The sequence below is a fragment of the Triticum urartu genome, chromosome 7 (genome assembly GCF_003073215.2).
Source record: "Triticum urartu cultivar G1812 chromosome 7, Tu2.1, whole genome shotgun sequence".
NCBI classification, from domain to species: domain Eukaryota; kingdom Viridiplantae; phylum Streptophyta; class Magnoliopsida; order Poales; family Poaceae; genus Triticum; species Triticum urartu.
In genome coordinates, this window is record NC_053028.1 from 544,342,665 (window position 1) to 544,365,018 (window position 22,354).

The following is a 22,354-nucleotide window of genomic DNA, read 5'->3' on the forward strand; positions in this document are numbered from 1 at the left end:
GTTTTTCTCCTTGAGCTCTCGCACCTCTACAGATCCCTACTTCCCTCTGCGAAGGGCCTTTCTTTTACTTTATGCATTTTTTTGAATTTGAGTCTCCATCTTCTCTTATAAAAGCACCAACTAGGAGGCAATATGATCGTACTTGAGTATTGGGTGTAGTTAATATGCGAGTGTGTTTCATGAATGGATCAATTATTGAGCATGATGGGCTAGGGATAGCTTATTTTAGCATTGATATTTTGAAAGACATGGTTGCTTCTTGATATGCTTGAGTATTTAAGTTATCTGTCAATACTAGACTATTGCTTTGAACAATATAAAGTCCAAATGTCCATGCTATGAAGAAAAGAATATGATATGACATGATAGGCAGCATTCCACATCATTTTTTTTGTTTTTATCACTTCCCTACTCGAGGACGAGTAGGAGTTAAGCTTGGGGATGCTGATATGTCTCCAACGTATCTATAATTTTTTGATTGTTCCATATTGTTATATTATCAATCTTGGATGTTTTATAATCATTTTATAGTCATTTTATATTATTTTTTGGTACTAACCTATTGACATAGTGCCAAGTGCCAGTTGCTATTTTTTGCATGTTTTTTACATCGCAGAAAATCAATACCAAACGGAGCCCAAATGCCACGAAACTTTATGGATATTTTTTGTGGACAAGAAGACACCTAATGGGCCAAGGTTGTGCCTGGGGGATGCTCTGAGGAGAGCACAACCCACCAGGACGCGCCAGGAGGCCCAGGCGCGCCTGGTGGGTTTTGCCCACCTCGGGTCCCCCCTGATCGCCTATTTGCTCTATAAATACCCCAATATCCCATAAACCCCAGGGAAGTCGACGAAAATCAATTCCAGCTGCCGCAGAGTCCAGAACCACCAGATCCAATATAGACACCATCATGGATGGGGTTTACCACCTCCATTGGCTCCTCTCCGATGATGCGTGAGTAGTTCTTCGTAGACCTTCGGGCCCGTAGTTGGTAGCTAGATGGCTTCATCTCTCTCGTTTGATTCTCAATACAATGGTCTCTTGGAGATCCATATGATGTAACTCTTTTTGCGATGTGTTTGTTGGGATCGGATGAACTTTGAGTTTATGATCAGATCTATATTTTAATATCCATGAAATTTATTTGAGTTTCTTTGATCTCTTATATGCATGATTGCTTATAGCCTTGTATTTTTCTCTGATATTTGGGTTTTGTTTGGCCAACTTGATCTATTAATCTTGCAATGGGAAGAGGTGCTTTGTATTGGGTTCGATCTTACGGTGCTTGATCCCAGTGAGAGAAGGGGAATGGACACGTATGTATCGTTGCTACTAAGGATGAAACGATGGGGTCTATCTCTACATAGATAGATCTTGTCTACATCATGTCATCGTTCTTATTGCATTACTCCGTTTCCCCATGAACTTAATACACTAGATGCATGTTGGATAGCGGTCGATGTGTGAAGTAATAGTAGTGGATGCAGGCAGGAGTCGGTCTACTAATCTTGGACGTTATGCCTATGTAATGATCATTGCCTGGATATCATCATGAGTATTTGAAGTTCTATCAATTTCCCAACAGTAATTTGTTTACCCACCGTTTGCTATTTTTCTCAAGAGAAGCCACTAGTGAAACCTACGGCCCCCAGGTCCCTTTCTCATATTATTTGCCTTTGCGATCTATTTTATTTGCCTTTTATTTTCAGATCTATTAAATCCAAAAATACAAAAATACCTTGCTACAATTTATTTTATTTGGCGTTCGATCTATCAATATTTACAACTCTCTCACGACTGTTTGCCCATCTTGGGGCGCCGCTACCCGAAAGGGTTTGACAACCCCTTTTACACATCGGGTTGCGAGTAGTTGTTATTTGTGTGCAGGTGTTGTTTACCTTGTGTTGCTTGGTTGTCCTACTAGTTCGATAACCTTGGTTTCATATCTGAGGGAAATACCTACCGCCGTTGTGCTGCATCATCCCTTCCTCTTTGGGGAAATACCGACGTAGCTTCAAGCGACATCAATGTGCTACAGCTATGCTTGTTGCCTCCGTGCGTCGCGCGCCGCCTAGCTTTATGCGCAATATCGCTGGGTGGCGGGAAACCGGTGAGGAAATGGCGGGAAATGGTGGTGTGTTCATAAAATGCCATCAATTAATGGAAACTTTGCATAGAAGGAACATCGAGCTAGCACAAGAAGTAGATGATAATCAGATGATCATTTATCCTAGTTAATTATGGATGTAATAGTTTACTTTGGTGTGTGGAAATGTCATGTGTGTATTAGCCACCTATGTAATTGGATGTTGGCCACATACTACATACATCTTGTTTATGTGAAATGTTTCTGTTCTCTTGGCTCAACACAAACAGTTTATTGGAATGAACTGTATGCCCTCCATTGCACACGCCTTGATCTGGTTGAACAATTTCTGTTGCGTTGCCTAATCGAAAATAGTTCATCCGAGTGAACCGTATGTCGTATATCGCACACACCTTGATTTGGTTGAATGTTTCTTTTGTGTTGCCTAATCACAAATAGTTCATCTGAGTGAACCGTATGCTGTATATCGCACACACCTTCATCTGGCTGCCCGTTTCTTTTGTTCCTCCTCATCGCAAATAGTTCATTGAACTGAACCGTATGCCATGCATCGCACACACAACTAAAATCTGAACCGTGTTTGATGCATCCGTGATCGCAAACGTTTTGCACCTTTTTTACCGTTTTTACACCACTGTTTGCGATTATTGCATCACACAGTTTTGTCGAAGGGTCTCTGATCATAGTGTCACATTAGCAGCATCCTGCAGTAGTGTGTATGAGATGATCATGTTTCGTAAAAGTTACTGGCAACCGATAGGAACCTTATGGTTGTCCCTTTATTGTATGAAATGCAAACGCCATGTAATTTCTTTACTTTATCACTATGCGTTAGCGATAGTTGTAGAAGCAATAGTTGGCGAGACGACCATGACACTACGATGGAGATCAAGGTGTCAAGCCAGTGGCGATGGAGATCATGACGATGCTTTGGAGATGGAGATCAAAAGCACAAGATGATGATGGCCATATCATGTCACATATTTTGATTGCATGTGATGTTTATCTTTTATGCATCTTATTTTCTTAGTAGGGTGGTAGCATTATAAGATGAACCCTTAACTAAAATTTCAAGGTATAAGTGTTCTCCCCGAGTATGCACCATTGCAACAGTTCGTTGTGTTGAGACACCACGTGATGATCGGGTGTGATAGACTCTACATTCACATACAATGGGTGCAAGACAGTTTTGCACATGCAGAATACTCCAGTTAAACTTTACGAGTCTGGCATGTACAGACATGGCCTCGAAACACTGGAGACCGAAAGGTCGAACGTGAATCATATAGTAGATATGATCAACATAGAGATGTTCACCATTGATGACTACTCCATCTCACGTGATGATCGGGCATGGTTTAGTTGATTTGGATCACGTATCATTTAGATGACTTGAGGGATGTCTATCTAAGTGGGAGTTCTTAAGTAATATGATTAGTTGAACTTAATTTATCATGAACTTAGTCCTGATAGTTTTTGCATATCTATGTTGTAGATCAATGGCCCGTGCTACCGTTCCCTTGAATTCTACCGTTCCCTTGAATTTTAATGCAAGACGGCTATTCATTTAAATCAAAGAATAATGGTTGTTCTATTTATATGAGTAATATATTTTATGGTCATGCACCCTTGAAGAGTGGTCTATTTTTATTGAATCTCGATTGTGGTGATACACATATTCATAATATTGATGCCAAAGATGCAAAGTTGATAATGATAGTGCAACGTATTTGTGGCACTACCGTTTAGGTCATATTGGTGTAAAGCGCATGAAGAAAATCCATGCAGATGGGCATTTGGAATCACTTGATTATGAATCATTTGATACTTGCGAACCATGCCTCATGGGAAAGATGACTAAAACTCCATTCTCCGGAAGAATGGAGCGAGCTAATGACTTATTGGAAATAATACATAGTGATGTATGCGGTTAGATGAGTATTGAAGCTCGTGGTGGGAATTGTTATTTTCTAACCTTCACAGATGATTTGAGAAGATATGGGTATATCTACTTGATGAAACACAAGTCTGAAACATTTCAAAAGTTCAAAGAATTTAAGAGTGAAGTGGAGAATCATCGTAATAAGAAAATAAAGTTTCTACGACCTGATCGTAGAGGCGAATATTTAAATTACTGATAACCCACAAGTATAGGGGATCGTTTGTAGCCTTCTTCGATAAATAAGAGTGTCGAACCCAATGGGGAGCTAAAGGCAGAACAAATATTCCCTCAAGTTCTATCGACCACCGATACAACTCTACGCACACTTGACGTTTGCTTTATCGGAAACAAGTATGAAACTATTTTGTAGGTGTGATGCTAGAACTACTTTGCAAGAATAAAACTAGAAGTACTTTGCAAGATAATAAAAGTTAGGTGTTTAGTAAAATGGTTTTTGTCAACAAGAAAGTTATTTGTCCCTAGGCAGTTGATAACAAGTACCGGTAATCATTCTTGCAATTGTACATGAGGGAGAGGCATGAGCTAACATACTTTCTCTACTTGGATCATATGCACTTATGATTGGAACTCTAGCAAGCATCCGCAACTACTAAAGATCATTAAGGTCGTGAAACACAACCATAGCATTAAGTATCAAGTCCTCTTTATCCCATATGCCATAGCCCACCTACTCGGGTTTAAGCTTCTGTCACTCTCGCAACCCACCATAAGCGAACCATGAACATATTGCAACACCCTACAGCGGGGGGCCCTCACGTTTGCGCGAGAATGGAGGGCACCATAGGACATCACCATGGATAAAATATACAATCATACCAACCAAGATCACGATTAACCCACAGGACAAAATAGATCTACTTAAACATCATACGATAACCATAGATCATTGGGAAATAATATATGAAGTTGAGCACCATGTTTAAGTAGAGATTACAGCGGGGAGAAGAGGTGTTACACCACTGCATAGAGGGGGAGAGAGTTGGTCTTGATGGTAGCAAAATTGTTGATGTAGATCGTCGTCTCGATCGTTGCCCCGGCGGCACTCCGGCGCCACCGGGAGCAAGGGGGAGAGAGCCCCCTACTTCTTCTTCCTTGGCCTCCCCCTAGATGGGAGGAGAGTTCCCCCTCTGGTCCCTGGCCTCCATGGCGGCAGAGGGGCGTGAGCCCCTCCGAGATTGGATCTCCCTCTCTGTTCTCTTCTGTTTCGCGCTCTTCAGATCTGGCCGAAAACCGTTTCTTATATTCTCGGAGATCCGTAACTCCGATTGTGCTGAGATTTTAACACGATTTTTTTTCAGATATAAGCTTCCTTGTGCCCAAAGTAGAGCTCCAACCGACATTGGAGGAGGGCACAACCCACCACCATGCACTAGGGGCCTCTGGCGCGCTCTGGTGTCTTGTGGGTTGTGTGCGCCTCCGTTTGCGGTGATTCCAACTCCCAAAAATCACATATATTCCAAAATAATTCTCCGTAAAAAGTTATTGCATTTGGACTTCGTTTGATATGGATTTTCTGCGATACAAAAAACATGCAAAAAAACAGGAACTGGCACTGGGCATTGGATCAATAGGTTAGTCCAATAAATCATATAAAAAGTTGCCAAAAGTATGTAAAAGTTGTATAATGTTGGCATGAAACAATCAAAAATTATAGATATGACGGAGATGTATTAGCATCCCCAAGCTTAATTCCTGCTCGTCCTCGAGTAGGTAAATGATAAAAAATATAATTTTTGATGTGGAATGCTACCTAGCATAAACTTGATCATATATCTAATCATGGCATGAATAATAAGACATAAGTGATTCAAAGCAATCTATCTATCTATCTATACCTATACTAATTTGTGACTCCCTAGAAATTACTGCGTTAATCAGTAATTATGAGCCGTTAATCTAACGGGACCGAGTAATTACGGTGTAGATTAATCGAGTTTGACAGAAATTACCCACTATGCCACGGGCAAGTGAAAAAGTGGTTCATTTTATTTTCCACCTGTCCTACCTTCTTCTCTCTTAGGCCTATTCTTTCTCCCATCTCCTTGCAGCGACTCAAAAAAATCCCCTTGCAGCCGCCACCGTAAGCCCCTGCCGCCAGCCCACAACGGAGTCCCAGCCGCCGGCTCTCCGGTGCTCTCCGCCTCCCTGGAAGGTGGGATCTTGCTGCCGTCCCGAACTCGCCGGCTCTCTCCACTCCTGAGGTCTCATATCTCCCAAGGATCCTCTCCAACCCGGAGTTCCTAGCGGAGGGCACCAACTAACACCGACCTTCGGAGGCGAGGCAGGCCGCCCCTCCTCCGACCATCCAACCATAGAAGTGTGGCTCCTCCGACGAGCAGAGGGGCTCTCCTCTCCCATCGGCCGGTGCCTCGACTCTGACTCCTACAGCTCGCGCCGACCAACATCCTCTGTCGCCACATCTTAACCACACCGTGTTCCTCTGGGCATCGTCGTGAACCTCCAAGCAGATAAGCCAACCTTCATGTGTATCTCCCGTTATATCTCTACCCAATTCTTCTCTGCTTTGTTTTTCAGGAAGAAGCTGGATTGGTGGCCGTTTCCGGTTTCCAGCATGCAGATGGGTATGCCAACGGCTGTTCCTTGGTTGAAATATGCAATGCATCTTGCTGAATTCCAAGCTGTACTATTTTGGGTCTGCATACATACCCAAGCAGAGGAGATAAAAGCAGCAAGTTGGGTAGAAAACTCGGCATGATTCTCCGTAATACTCTTTACTTGGTGCTTGATGATATTTTTGATGATTACTCTTTACTTCGTACAAGGTACTTGATGATTTTAATATGGTATGGCCCTGCTATAGATAGCAGTTTACATACATGCCTGAATATGTTCAAGATGCATTGCATTGCGGCACCATCAATGGTTCAGCCGACTGTCAAACACACAGACGCGTCGGACATCGAAGGCGGAGGGCACCCAACTCTCAAGGGTGCAAGCATAAAAAGAAGAAGCCATTGGAATAATTTGATCCTTTTCAGGGGCTAATTGAGACCACAAGAGGAAACATCCATTTCTGTACATCAAGAAGCATAGTAGAAAAATTTCAATGTGTGCCCATTGTTGCCTCTGATCTCTCTATGTTCTTCACCGCGCCAATGCCCAGCCACATTCATAGTGAAAAGAACTATGTCTCTACAAAACAAACATACAAGGTGGACCTGCTTTACTACCTGGTACCTGCACATAGGGTCGTCGACACCGTCATCCTGCCTGTTATGCTGCCGTATCAAGTTTGGGTTCAAAGGAGTCAAGTCAAAAAGGCCAAGAGCGCTATGCATGTGATTCTCCACTAATCTCTCCTCTTTACCAATCGTTTACGTTCATCAATTCATGTTTTTTAACAAAAATAGGGAAGATGTATTCAACTTTGCTTCATCGTTTCTTATTAGTTGTAGGTAATTTATATTGAGCTGAATTAGCATCGTTTCTTGAACAAACAATTCTTGCAGTACGGTTCGAGAGATGGGACAAACGTACGAGAAATAAGATACATAATCACCAATTCATATATGAATGTAGACTGTACCAATCATGTCTATTACTTAGATTTATACATCAGCATAATAGTGTTTCCGACAGTTTACATACTGCACATAGTGTTCTCTGAAAACTTTAAGCAAATTACTTTGACCCTCCACGTTGATTCTACAGTTTTATGATGATTAGTCCATCTAATCAACCTAGGATCGACGTCTCTGTTTCTCTTTATGGTGGGCAAGGAGGAGAAGCGATCTCTCTACCGTGGCCACCCACTGCAGCTACTGCCGAAGTATGAGCAATCCCCGATGCCAAGATCATAGAGCAATCTCTTGCAATTTGGGGCTTTTGGCCGTGCGTCCTCTCTTTGGCTCTGAGGCCAATTTTGCTACTCTTCCGCTGAGGTCTGAACTCCTGTTTTGTTTTCTCTATCGTAAATAAAATCGTTGAGGATATTCACCAGGATTGGCGCTGCAGGTTCTCAGTTCATGGAATCATTGTTTGGATCTTCTTCCCGGTGCCAAAATATGTTGATACACACTCTGTACAAGAATCTGCGAGGTGTTTTCCTGTAGTCTGCCCATTTTTCCCAGTGCAAGTTCTGTTTGAAATTTCTTATCTGTGCTTAACCAATATATGCAGCCTGATAGTTTATTGAGCGTTTGTTCCATCTTATTCTGTCCCTAAAATAGTTTTTTGTGGAAAAAATGTTTTTACAGGACTGATAGATAAATTGGTGTTGTATCCTAGAAGCAGAAACATATCCCATAACAAACATTTAATTTTTTTTCTTAAGAACATTGCAACTGTCATCTGGATTGGGACAAATTTATCTGAGTTGATCTTCTCAAACTTGATTGCCTTTTTCGGGAGAATAAAAGGGCACTCTTTACACCATCCTTGATTTCATCATATATGTCTAGGTGCCGTCCTTCTACTACTCTACAACCACCAGCACTCAAATTTCCCATCTATAGATGTGTGTACTCCATGTGTTTGATGGGATGTACAAGAGAAAAATCATAGACTCACTGGCAGGGGCCTTATCTTTCAGTTTGTTGAGTAGGGGTGCATGCTTCAGACTAAAACTTGGTGGGTTTAAGTGATAATGACATATAGTATCACGATCACAATTCTTCTGATGTAATTCAGGTATATATCTTGACTGTAACCCTTTCTTAGACTACGACATCTTGCACTCCTATTCTTTAAAGGATTTGGTCTTCCCAACATTACACGGCGTACATGCATGTTCTTCATGCAAATTATGAGCTCATGCCTGTAAAATTAACATATTGTACGCTTCCAACTAAGTACTGACTACCCTTTTTTTATTCTCCATATCATATACCGAGTGGAGGAATTACATTGGAGTGGTGGTGGCGTTCTAATGAATGTTTCCTCACCTGAAATAATATGAAATAAATCACGTTTGTGCTTTGTTTGATGTTTTCCTGGTCTGCTCACATGCTTATGTAATAGTTCCCTCGGATTGTAGGAACGAGCTTCATATAGATAGGCAAGAATATGTTTATGATCAATCAAAGACAATAGGAACATCTACTAAAATCTTTATGAGTGTGTATCATATGAATTACTTTGATTGCAAGTCCAACGATCTTATTAGTAACTAAGTTTGGAAACATATGCGCCGTTAGTTTTTCTCTAGCTCTTGCCTTCTGTACGTACTGAACTAAAATTGCAATCTTCAGGAGATGATGTAGTGCTTCAAACAACTCATCATAGTAGTTTGCTAATCATTGTATATTGTGATTTCTACTGCTTGCTCCGATCCAAAATAAGTGTCGCGAAACTTATTACACTTATTTTGGATCGAAGGGGGTACTATTTTTGGGGGAAAAAACATCACGTTGCTCTCTTTCTGTTAACATCTATGTCTGAGATTTAATAGAAGTCCTCAGAACTACATGGTGACATTATGTTCAGCAAAAGAAATTTCTATCAGTGGCAGATCAACAAACATAAGTGGGTTGCCGGCCTTGACGAGAGCTACTCATGTGCACGTGTTTCATTTTGCAGCCAGATCCATTGTATCATGAGTGTACACGACTACTGGAGTAGTGTGGAGGCGTAGTTATATTTCATTATTAATTTCTGCAGGCAACCAATGTAACGACAATGTAGTGTAGCCATCACGGCTAATGCTTCTATTTAATTAGCTTTCTTGCAAAATGATTCATACATATATGTACGTGGGTGGAACAACTGATTGGTCTGAAGTGACAACATCTTTATCCAGAAATCGATATATACAAATAAAGAAGGAAAAACATCAGGCAAAGCACAAACGCAACTATTTCATACTTACAAAAGTCCTCATATTTACATGTTACAAAAGCTATCCTTATGGATGATGCATGACAAAGTTCTCATATTTACATGCCTGAGTATAGATGTATGTCATATATCACTATTTGTATAGCTCACTATTAACTGATTAAATATACATCTTACACCAAAATATCTAGAAATTGCCAATTCAATATATTATTTTTATAAATAAATTGATCAATAACTGAAGGAATATAATAAAGGCATCTATCCAACATTTATGTAAATAAGAAGGCAATGTAACGAAGAATGAAATCATACATTTAGTTTAGTGTCATTCGGCTACGGTATTCAGAAAAAGTTAGGGTAAATATTTATTCTTAATGGAATAAATCAACCGTGTAAGATAATATAACCAAATTTGTTTCCTATTATTAGGGAATTGCATGTATAACCCATATGATAGTGTGCATGCATTCGTTCTCTGCGACCAAAACATGAAAACTAATTATTGCCCTCTCATCTTGGTATGATAATACACATTTTGCATGGAATCGAGTGAAAACATATGAAATAAAGTTGTGGAAAATAAAAATATTATCTCATGAATAAGTATAAAAACATTTAAGATGCTGGGAGGATTGCTGATTGTTTTTCGAACTACTAGAACCAGAGAAAGTGTTTACTTTCATCGCACCTCTTGATCTTTTAAAATTAAACATAGATCCTTATATATTCTGTATTGGAAAATTTTGAAGGAGATAGCACATAAAATGAACTTCACATTTGCAACGATGTTACCCACCAATACCGCCTTCATATTTATGTCAACTGTATATCATAGTATTGGAGAATAATGAGAGATGGGACGACCAAAAAAGGAAACATCATACAAACCATCTAATCACAACTTGACCAAACAATAGTAATCCCTTTCCCCTAGATCACTTAAAATATATTACATTAAAAATATTATTATAAATTATATATCAGTGGAGAGTTAGCATTATAAAATAGAATTTAATTACCAAATTATGTAATCATATTAGATATGCATGTGCTACATACCTACTGTCCATTGTTTTAAACCAAAACCATTTTTTTGAAGTGGTAAATGAAGCAAATCACGTAACACAAAACAAAAATAATTATCAAAGTGTATTGCTTTACATGCAAGCCCGTGCGAATGCACGGGTTGACGACTAGTAGTCTATAATTTGACATAAAGACATCAATACTCAGGCATCCCAACAAACAATCATGTCTTTCCAAATATAAACGCTAAAATAAGCTATCCCTACAAAATCATATAGTCTTGTCATCCTCTGTCTTCTTAACACAAAGTATTTATCATGCACAACCCCGATGACAAGCCGAGCAATTGGTTCATACTTTTTAACGTGCTTCAGCTTTTCAACCCTCACGCAATACATGAGCGCAATCCATGGATATAGCACTACGGGTGGAAAAGAGTATGATGATAGGGGTAAATATAAATAAGATAAAAAGTAAGAAAGTCTCACACCGACGTGACTAACCAACGGGCTATGGAGATGCCCATCAATTGATATCAATGCGAGGAGTTGGGATTGCCATGCAACGAATGCACTAAGAGCTATAAGTGTATGAAAAGCTCAATGTGAAACTAAGTGGTTGTGCATCTAATCCTATAATGAAAAATTTCACTAGTATATGAAAGTGACAACATAGGAGACTCTCCAAATGAAAAACATGGTGCTACTTTGAAGCACAAGGGTGGTAAAGGATACTAACAATGCCCCTTCTCTCTTTGTTTATTTTTTTCTTTTTCCTTTCTTTCTTTTTCTTTTTTTCTTCTTTTTTTCTCTCATTGTCCGGAGTCTCATCCCAACTTGTGGGGGAATCATAGTATCCATCATCCTTTCCTCACTGGGGCACTGCTCTAAAAATGAATAATGCTAATCATCACACTTCTATTTACTTATAACTCAAAAGAAATGAAAATTACAAGTTAATACCTATGGCAAAGTATGACTCTATATGAATGCCTCTGGCATGTACCAGGATGTGCAATGATCTAGCGTAACATGTATGAAAAATGATGAACGGTGGCTGAGCCACAACTACTATGTCAGCTATATGATCATGCAAAGCAATATGACAATGAATGCTCAAGTCATCAAACAGAAGTGGTGGAAGTTGCATGGCAATATATCTCGGAATGGCCATGGAAAAGCCATAATAGGTAGGTATGGTGGCTGTTTGGAGGAAGATATAATAAGGCTTATGTGTGATAGAGTGTATCATATCACGGGGTTTGGATGCACATGTGAAGTTTGCACCACGTCTCGATGTGAGAAAGGGCAATGCACGTACCATAGAGGCTAGCAAATTGCGGAAAGGTAAGAGCGCGTATGATCCATGGACTCACATTAGCCATAAAGAACTCATATACTTATTGCAAAAGTTTATTAGCCCTCAAAGCAAAGTACTACTACGCATGCCCCTAGGGGGATAGATTGGTAGGAAAAGACCATCGCTCGTCCCCGACCGCCACTCATAAGGAAGACAATCAATAATAAATCATGCTCCAACTTCATAGCATAACGAGAGACTATACGTGCATGCTTCGGGAATCACAAACCTTAACGCCAATATTCTTACTAAACACAACCATTTACTAGTACCTCCCACATATTCCATCTCTATATCTCAAAACTATTGCAAGGAATCAAGCATATCATATTCAGTGATCCATAAGTTTTATGTATGATTTTATAGCTAACCATGCAATTGACCAATTCCTGTTGACTCTCTAAATAGATCTAAGTGAAGCATGAGAGTTTAATTCTTTCTACAAAAGATCATGATCTAATAAATATAAGTGAAGCAAAATAGCATTCTTCAAATAAAAGTTCTCTATGTGAAGAGAAACAGGTAATCCAAACTTCAAATGATATATGTGAAGCACATGAAGCATTCTATAAAGCCATACTCAAAAGATATAAGTGAAGTGCAATGAGAATTCTATAAATCAACCATGGACTATCTCATACCAGCATGGTGCATAAGATAAAAGGGAAAAACTAAATTCAAAAGACGCTCCAAGATTTGTGCATATCACATAAACGAAACGAAACCGAAAACATACCGATACTTGTTGAAGAAAGACGGGATGCCTTTCGGGGCATCCCCAAGCTTAGACACTTGAGTCTCCTTGAATATTTACTTGGGGTGCCTTGGTCATCCCCAAGCTTGAGCTCTTGCCTCTCCTCCTTCTCCTCACATCGAGACCTCCTCGATCTTCGAACACTTCATCCACACAAAACTTAACGAACTTTTAGTGGAGGGGTTAGTGAATATGGCAATGAAATCCCATCATGTACTGCTATAACATTATTGTATAATTATAAACAAACATTACCCATTGTATGATATCACAATTCTATGGCCCCAAGTCAAGGAGGCTTCAACAAGAATTCAAACATATGCAAATAATGAAGCTATAACAGCAATCTGTGAAAACAGGACAGTCTATAAAGATTTGAACATCCACCATACTTATTTAACTCAAAATTCTGAAAAAATAGGACAAAATAAAAATTTTGCATAGAAATAATGTGCAAAAAGATTCAGAACCGTTTGACGTTCCAGTAAAAAATGTAAAATCGAGCACTACAACCAAAGTTTATGTTTTGCATCGCACAAACCAACAAGCAATTTAATCATCCTAAAGGCAAACCTTGGAACATTATTTTTATAATACAATGGAATTGTACAAGGGGATAATTATTTTTGTTGAAATTTTTATGTAATTCAAGATTCACAAAGTTTCCGTGGGCATGAACAAAGTTCAAGGCATGCTCCCGCTTCCACGGTGCTCGTCTATCTCACTTTCACTTTTCTTTTTGTGAAGTTTTAAGTTCCCCTCTATTTTTATTTGTTTTTAAACTATATAAAACAACTCAACAGAAATAAATGACTCTCTAAAACTTCCGGGTTGTCTCCCTGGCAGCGCTTTCTCTAAAGCCATTAAGCTAGGCATAAAGTGCTCAAGTAATGAATCCACTCGGATCCCATTGTATATCAAAGCCAATTTTAATTAACAATGATTTGGTATTTAGTAGTGAGAACAAAGAAACATATATCATGCAATGAAGAATTCTAACTCTCTTGCTATGCATCGGCATGTCATACAAGAACAATTCATGCACATCAAGTAAAGGCCAATACATAGCATAAGCAGTTTCTTGCAATTTTATCGTGTTGGAAACATAGAGAGGTGGAGATATAGTTCCTCTCTCATAATAATTGCAAGTAGGAGCAGCAAGCACATGCATATTATATTCATCAAAATCATCATGTGCAACGGTAAAAGGCAACCCATCAATGTAATCATTAATAAGAGCAAACTTCTTTGATATAGTGTAGTTTGGAGAATTTAAAAAGATAATAGGACTATCATGCGTGGGTGCAATAGCAACAATCTCATTCTCAACATAAGGAATAATAACAAGTTCATCTCCATAAGCATAATTCATATTGTCATCTTGTCCACAAGCATAGCAAGCATCAAGTTCATCAAAAAGGGATTGAGGGAGTCCTGGATTAGGGGGTGTTCGGATAGCCGGACTATGCCTTCAGTCGGACTCCTGGGCTATGAAGATACAAGATTGAAGACTCCGTCCCGTGTCCGGAAGGGACTTTCCTTGGCGTGGAAGGCAAGCTTGGCGATACGGATATGAAGATCTCCTACCATTGTAACCGACTCTATGTAACCCTAACCCTATCCGGTGTCTATATAAACCGGAGGGTTTTAGCCCGTAGCACAACATACACATCAATAATCATACCATAGGCTAGCTTCTAGGGTTTAGCCTCTTCGATCTCATGGTAGATCTACTCTTGTACTACCCATATCATCAATATTAATCAAGCAGGACGTAGGGTTTTACCTCCATCGAGAGGGCCCGAACCTGGGTAAAACTTCGTGTCCCTTGCCTCCTGTTACCATCCGGCCTAGACGCACAGTTCGGGACCCCCTACCCGAGATCCGCCGGTTTTGACACCGACATTGGTGCTTTCATTGAGAGTTCCTCCGTGTCATCGCCGTCAGGCTCGATGGCTCCTACGATCACCAATAACGATGCAGTCCTGGGTGAGACCTTCCTCCCCGGACAGATCTCCGTATTCGACGGCTTCGCACTGCGGGCCAATTCACTTGGCCATCTGGAGCAGATCGAAAGATACGCCCCTGGCCATCAGGTCAGATTTGGAAGTTTAAACTACACGGCTGACATCTATGGGGACTTCTTTGACGGATTCGAGCCACTGCCGAGCGCGCCACACTGTCCCGACGAGCATGATCTAGCTCTGCCGCCGAACAGTGCCCTGGAGGCCGCACCCGCATCGGCTTCGACCCTTAATTCGGAGCCAACCGCACCGACCGAGGATGGGTGGTTGGACGCCGCCTCGGGGGCTACGATCCCAACGGCGATTGAGCCGAACACCAGCCCCGCACTCCGCGAGACTCATGACTCCAAGGAGCCAGACTCCTCTCTGGACCCCGAACCCTCCGCGCCCCTGCCTATCGAATCCGATTGGGTGTCGATCATGGAGTTTACTGCCGCAAACATCTTCCAGCACTCGCCTTTCGGCGATATTATGAAGACACTAAAGTCTCTCTCTTTATCAGGAGAGCCCTGGCCAAACTACGGTCAGCAAGGTTGGGGTACGGACGATGAAGAAATTCAAAGCCCACCCACCACCCACTTTGTAGCCACTATCGACGACTTAACCGACATGTTCGACCTCGACTCCGAAGACGTCGACGGTATGGACGCCGATGAAGGAGACGATGAAGAACCAGTGCCTATTGGGCCCTGGAACGCCACCTCGTCATATGACGTATACATGGTGGATGCACCAAAAGATGATGACAAGGAGCGGAAGGACGCACCAAAGGCTTGTTCCCTCGAAAAGCAGTCAAAGCGGTGACGCAAGCGCCGCCACAAATCCCGCCTCGACAGAAATAGTGATCACATAGACCCAGCGCTGGAGCAGGGCGAACCGCTGCCGCACAACGGCAATCCGGATAATCAAACTGAACAAACAAATCCTATCAAGGATAATGGTCCGACGACATAACGCCGGACAGGTACCCGAAGCAGCAGACTGCCCGTAAAAGGCTTGTTGCCACCACGAGGAGTCTGAAAAAACAGAAGCAAAGGCTCAAGGCCGCGCAAGACACACTCCAAATCAGATGGAGTAAAATACTCAACACAGTAGCAAGGTACGGCGACAATCGCCCCTACAAGAGCTACCCAAAGCGGAAGCTGCTACCCGAATTCGATGAGGAGGCCTCAGACCCCCCACAACCAAATACCAAAGCAGCCAGCTGGTCGGATAGACGACCCCTCTACCAACACAGAGCGGCATACAACGCCGCTCACCATACAACACGCAACCAATGCGAGGGCTCGCACCCAAAGGACGGTGCAACAAGATCCATCTATGGACCACGCAAGCGCGCCCCAGCATACAATGCAACACAACAAACATCCGAACAACGCGGTACACCCAGCTACAGGGGTGCCGCACACCCCCTATGTTTCACCGATGAGGTGCTGGACCACGAATTTCCAGAGGGATTCAAGCCTATAAACATAGAGGCATACGACGGAACAACATACCCTGGGGTCTGGATTGAAGACTACATCCTTCATATTCATATGGCTCGAGGAGATGATCTCCACGCCATCAAGTACCTACCCCTCAAGCTCAAAGGGCCAGCTCGTCACTGGCTCAAAGGCCTCCCCGAAAGCTCCATTGGAAGTTGGGAAGAGCTCGAAGACGCCTTTCGGGCAAATTTCAAGGGACGTATGTCTGACCTCCGGATGCGGACGATTTGAGTCATATAACTCAACAGCCCAGAGAGTCAGCCCGAAAGCTTTGGAACAGGTTTCTTACTAAAAAGAACCAGATTGTCGACTGTCCGGACGCCGAAGCCTTAGCAGCTTTCAAGCATAGCGTCCGTGACGAATGGCCCGCCAGACACCTCGGCCAAAATAAGCTGAGAACGATGGCCGCATTAACAAACCTCATGACCCGCTTTTGCGCGGGGGAGGACAGCTGGCTAGCCAGATGCAGCACCAGCGACCCCAGCACATCTGAAGTTAGAGATGGAAACGGGAAATCACGGCGCAACAGCAATAACAAATGCCAGAATAAAGAAGACAACAAGAAAGGCATGGCAGTAAATGCCGGATTCAAAAGCTCTCGGCCAGGACAAAAGCCGCCCCCTAAAGGCACCAGGGACGAACTGTCCAGCCTCAGTAAAATTCTGGACCAAGTATGTTAGATTCATAGTACCCCTGGTAAACCTGCTGATCATACCCACAGAGAATGTTGGGTCTTCAAGCAGTCCGGCAAGCTCAACGCCGTACACAAGGGGGAGGATACACCAAGTGAAGACGAGGACGAGCACCCCAAGAAAGACACGGGGGAACAAAAGCAATTTCCACCAGAAGTCAAAACAGTAAACGTGTTACACGTAATCAAGGGAAAAAACAATGCGGCACTCCCAGGAAAGTATACCCAAGTGCCTATCACCACGAAGTCCTGCCACTGGTCATCTCAACCAATCACTTTCGACCATCGCGATTACTCAGCAAGTATCCGACGCCCAGGATGGGCTCCCCTGTTATTAGACCCGGTAATTGGCGGATATCACTTCACAAAGGTCTTGATGGACGGCGGCAGTAGCCTAAACCTAATATATCAGGATACAATCCGTGGGATGGGGCTAGACTCAACACAAATTCGCCATAGCAATACTACCTTTAAAGGAGTAACGCCAGGCCCAGGGGCTCGTTGTACGGGCTCCCTCCTACTACAAGTTACATTCGGCTCCCCCGATAACTTCTGTCGCGAGTATTTAACTTTCCACATCGCTCCGTTTCAAAGTGGCTATCAAGCACTACTCGGACGCGAAGCTTTCGCTCGCTTTAATGCAATACCACACTACGCCTCCCTCACAATCAAGATGCCCGGTCCATGTGGCATCATTACAGTACACGGAAATATCAGGCGATCTCTGCGCGCCGAAGAGAGTGAGGCTGCCTTGGCCGCCGCACACTAAAGGCGCCCGGACAAACGAAAGCATCCAATAGGTCGTCAAGACCTCAGATACAACTAATCAAGTCCGGCGCCGCTATTTATACGGAAATAAGTGGTCACACCCCTATTTGTCAATACAAGGGGATCAACGCGCGCAGACAAGTGGCAATTTCTTATCATCTTGAATTATACATGGTTTCTTTAAAAACTATCCTTTTGCATGACAACTTTTTCACTTAACTTCCTCTCTTTTACAGACGATCATCGTGCTACACCCGTCCAGGATACGGCACAATGGAGACACAGGCGCAGACGTGCAGCAGGGACCCGCTCCAAGGATTCTTTTTAGATTAAGACCCTGCGTAAACCTTTTTTACTGTCTCTTGTTGATACATATCCACCGTTGAGAAGGATGCTGACGTCTTGGCATGTGGCCACGCCAGAACAATGCACGTACCTGGACACACGGGGCTTCTTACAAAGGCCACTATTTAGGCCCGGTTTATACCACAAAGACCGAATACCTTAGGGAGTGTTCGGCGTCGCGAGTTTGGCCCTATATGCATCAGCTCCGAATCATTGTCTTTGATCAAATGTTGGGTTTGCCCGGCTCCTGTGTTTTGGTGCCTTACGTTCCGCTTTGCCGGCTAAGGTAGCACCAGGAGAACTACTGCGATTGTGCCCTGGTTCATCCGGACGAGCACCTCAGTAGAGAAAGCCGAAAACTGACTGTCATGATATAGCGTGAGACTGGTCAACCACTCGATGACCTGTGGGAATGTTAGAATTCCTCCGCCTTAACGAAGGGCCGTTTTCCGGCCAGGCATGTACGCACCCCGGAATTAGGATAGTGCGGTGCCACCAGGGGCTATCTAGTAGCCCCACTGTCAAACTCCTATGGCTAAGTGAAAGTGCTAAAGCATTATAGTCCGGTTGCCTCGCTCGCTCCGCTATCACCTCCTTAATAGGACCAAAACGTTGGGTTAAGTGTGAACGCGTGTTTTTGCGAGCACCTCCGCATTATATGCGTGGGGGTTGAAGCCAACGACTGCAATCTTTCAGGTTATACGCATGTATACATAAACGGCCGCCCAGGAGGCATCATATTACTTTCAGGCAAAAGTATAAAAATAGCCTTCTAAAAATTCATAAAAGCATTTCGCTTACAATGAGATTACATATCACTCAAACATAATATTTTTTGAGCACTGGGTCTCTATCAAACGGGCACCCTCAAGAACTTCTTCAAAGTAGTGCTCAGCAGCCTTTCGACCTATAGCTGAATCCCGTGTTGCAACATTGGTAGCATCCATCTCCACCCAGTATGCCTTAACATGGGCAAAGGCCATCCGTGCGCCCTCTATGCACGCCGACCTCCTCATCGCATCAATGCGCGGCACCACGTCAAGGACCTGCTGCACCAAGCCGAAATAGCTGCTCGATTTTGACCTTTCCGGCCACAGCTGATCCACAACAGACCTCATGGAGAGTCCGGACAACCTATTTAGTTCGGCCCATTCGGCTAATTGGTCAGTCAATGAAAGTGGACGCTCGGGAGAATGGAATTGTCTCCAAAACAGCTGGTCTACTTCATGGTCCGTCTGACCCTGGAAGTACTTGGCTGCAACGGCAGCGCTTGCCATCAAATCCATATACACATCCTCCGAACTCCACAGCCGATCCAGAGGGGCATACCGTGGATCTCCGAATTTCCTCCGCAACATAAAGGATTTCCCAGCTACAATATCCCCGGCTTCTTGCAGCTCCTCCTTCTTTGCCCTCATAGCAGAGCGGAGATCCTTTTTCGTCGCAGCAGCCTTCTGAAGGTCCGATGCCTTCGCTTGGTTTTCCTTTTCAAGAACCCGGCAACGGTCGGCGGTGGCTTTTAATTCTATAGCCATCTTGGCCATCTTGTCTCGGATCTCGCCATGCGTGGCCTTCTCGGCTTGCAACTCTTTGGCCACCTTCACAGCAGCCGCATTACCCAACCTCGCTTGTTCCTTGGCTCGGGCAAGTTATGCCCGTAAGGCTTCAACAGTGGTAGCTCCATCTGCAGTCACAACATATTAAAGATACTGGCATCATGCTGCTCTTCCTATGTGATGTTTACCAGATAATGACACTTACCCTGCGCCTCGTCAAGCCTTTTGTTAACAAGCTCGATGTCGGCGTTTGCCGCATCCAACTGCCGTTCTAAATGGGCAAACTCTCTAGTCCGGCTAGCCACCGGAGCTTCCATCACCTGCACATAGAGGCAGTATGGTTATTACCTGGGAATATGATCCTCTGTTCGTCGTTGTTTCCGACGACAACCAGAGTCTCAGGGGCTACTATCTACACAGGGCACACCTAGCATGTGCAGGACTATCATACATTCTTTTACGTACCTCAAAGCCTGTCAGTAGACTCATAAAAGCTTCATGCAATCCGCTTTCGGCGGACGATATTCTCTCCATCACCGTGTTCATCAGCACAAGGTGTTCATCTGAGATGGCCGCTCGCCCCACCAACTCCCTCAGAACATCCGATCGCACACCAGACGGTGTCAGACTCTTTTGTCTGCTCTCTTCGGGAGCCAGACACTGGGAGCTTCGGGGGTCAATGGGATTATCTTCTGGCCTCACCGGACTCGGAGAGGCCCTCCGCGATGACACTTCAGGGTCGCCCGCCTCTGGCGCGGAGGAGTCCGGAGGAGGCGTTTCGCTCTCCATCATCTCTGGAAGAAGATCCCCCGAAGACGAGCTCATTTGAGAGGGGCTAAGGCCCGAACTGCAAAAATATATGCGGTGGTTATTTTCTCAGAAGAAAAAGATGGCATATCTGTACCATTAAAAGTATTTCGGGTCACTTACGACTCGCGGGAGAATTGATCCCCCCGCGGACTTTGTGTGGCAACGACGCCCCCCGAGGTAGGACCCTCTGTGGGAGACTTCTTCTCCCGTTTGGAAGCTTCGGCTTCTGAATCCCCGGGTGCAGTCCTTTTCCTCTTCTGGTCACCTTCCTTCATGGAGACGCTCGCTCCCTCGGCTAGAGTGGGCAGCGTTGGGGGCCCGCGTCCGCCCGCATTATCCTCCACAGTGTCTTCCTTCAAGGGCTCTGGGCAAGGTGCGGTCTGGAGCATCTTTTCCAATACCGGATTTTCCAAACCCTCAGGGAGGGGGGCCGAACACCGAATCAACTTCGCCTTTGTTAGCGAGCCCTGGTCAAAAAGCGAACTTTCAGAAATAACTTCGTAACGAAGAGAGATGTTCGGCCGGAAGATGCCTTACCTCATCGGCGGCGCGGTTACTACTCAGGCCCATGTCCTCGGTGATCTCCGGACACTCCACTTGAGGTCCGAAGAATGACTTGTACATATCCTCGTGCGTCAGACCGAGGAAATTTTGAATGGCACGCGGTCCCTCAGGATTGAACTCCCACAAGCGAAGAGGCCGGCGTTTGCAAGGCTGGGCTTGACGGACCAGCATAACCTGTATTACCGCAACCAAACTGAAATCTCCATTGAAGAGATCTTGAATGCGACTTTGCAGTATAGGCACGTCCTTGGCTGGCCCCCAGCTTAGACCTCTGCTGATCCATGACATCAGTTGTGGTGGGGGGCCCGGGCGGAAAACAGGGGGAGCCGCCCACTTGGCACTTCTAGGAGCCATGACGTAGAACCACTCTTGCTGCCACAATTCAGACACCTCTGGGATGGAACCTTTGGGCCACGGAGCTCCCGTCATCTTGCGTATTGAGGCACCTCCACACGCTGCATGTTGCCCCTCGATCATCTTCGGCTTCACTTCAAAGGTCTTGAGCCATAGGCCAAAGTGAGGGGTAACCCGGAGGAAGGCCTCGCACACGACAATAAATGTCGTGATATGAAGAAAGGAGTTCGGAGCTAGATCATGAAAGTCTAGCCCATAGTAAAACATCAAACCCCTTACGAAAGGATCCAAAGAGAGGCCCAGGCCTCGGAGGAAGTGGGAGATGAACACGACGTTTTCGTTAGGTTCGGGGGTGGGGATGGCCTGCCCTCGGGGAGGCAGCCGATGCAAAATCTCGGCGGTCAGATATCTGGCCTCCCTCAACCTTTTGATGTCTTCTTACGTGACGGAGGAAGGCACCCATCGGCCTTGAAGGCTAGATCCGGACATGACTGAAGGTTCGGAGCACCTGACCTGAACTTCGGGCGTTTTGAGCTTGAGGTGGGGGAAGGATTCGATTGAGCACGGGAGGGAAAAATAAAGGCCCTATCCCCTTTATAAAGAGGGTGAATATCAAGCGTCCTCTCCGTGTCCATTTGGACTTGCCTATAATCTAGGAGTCCTAGAAGCGGTTGGGTTACCCACGCCCGTACTGATGAGAATCCCGGAATAAGGGGACACGGTCTCTGCTTTAACAAGACGTGC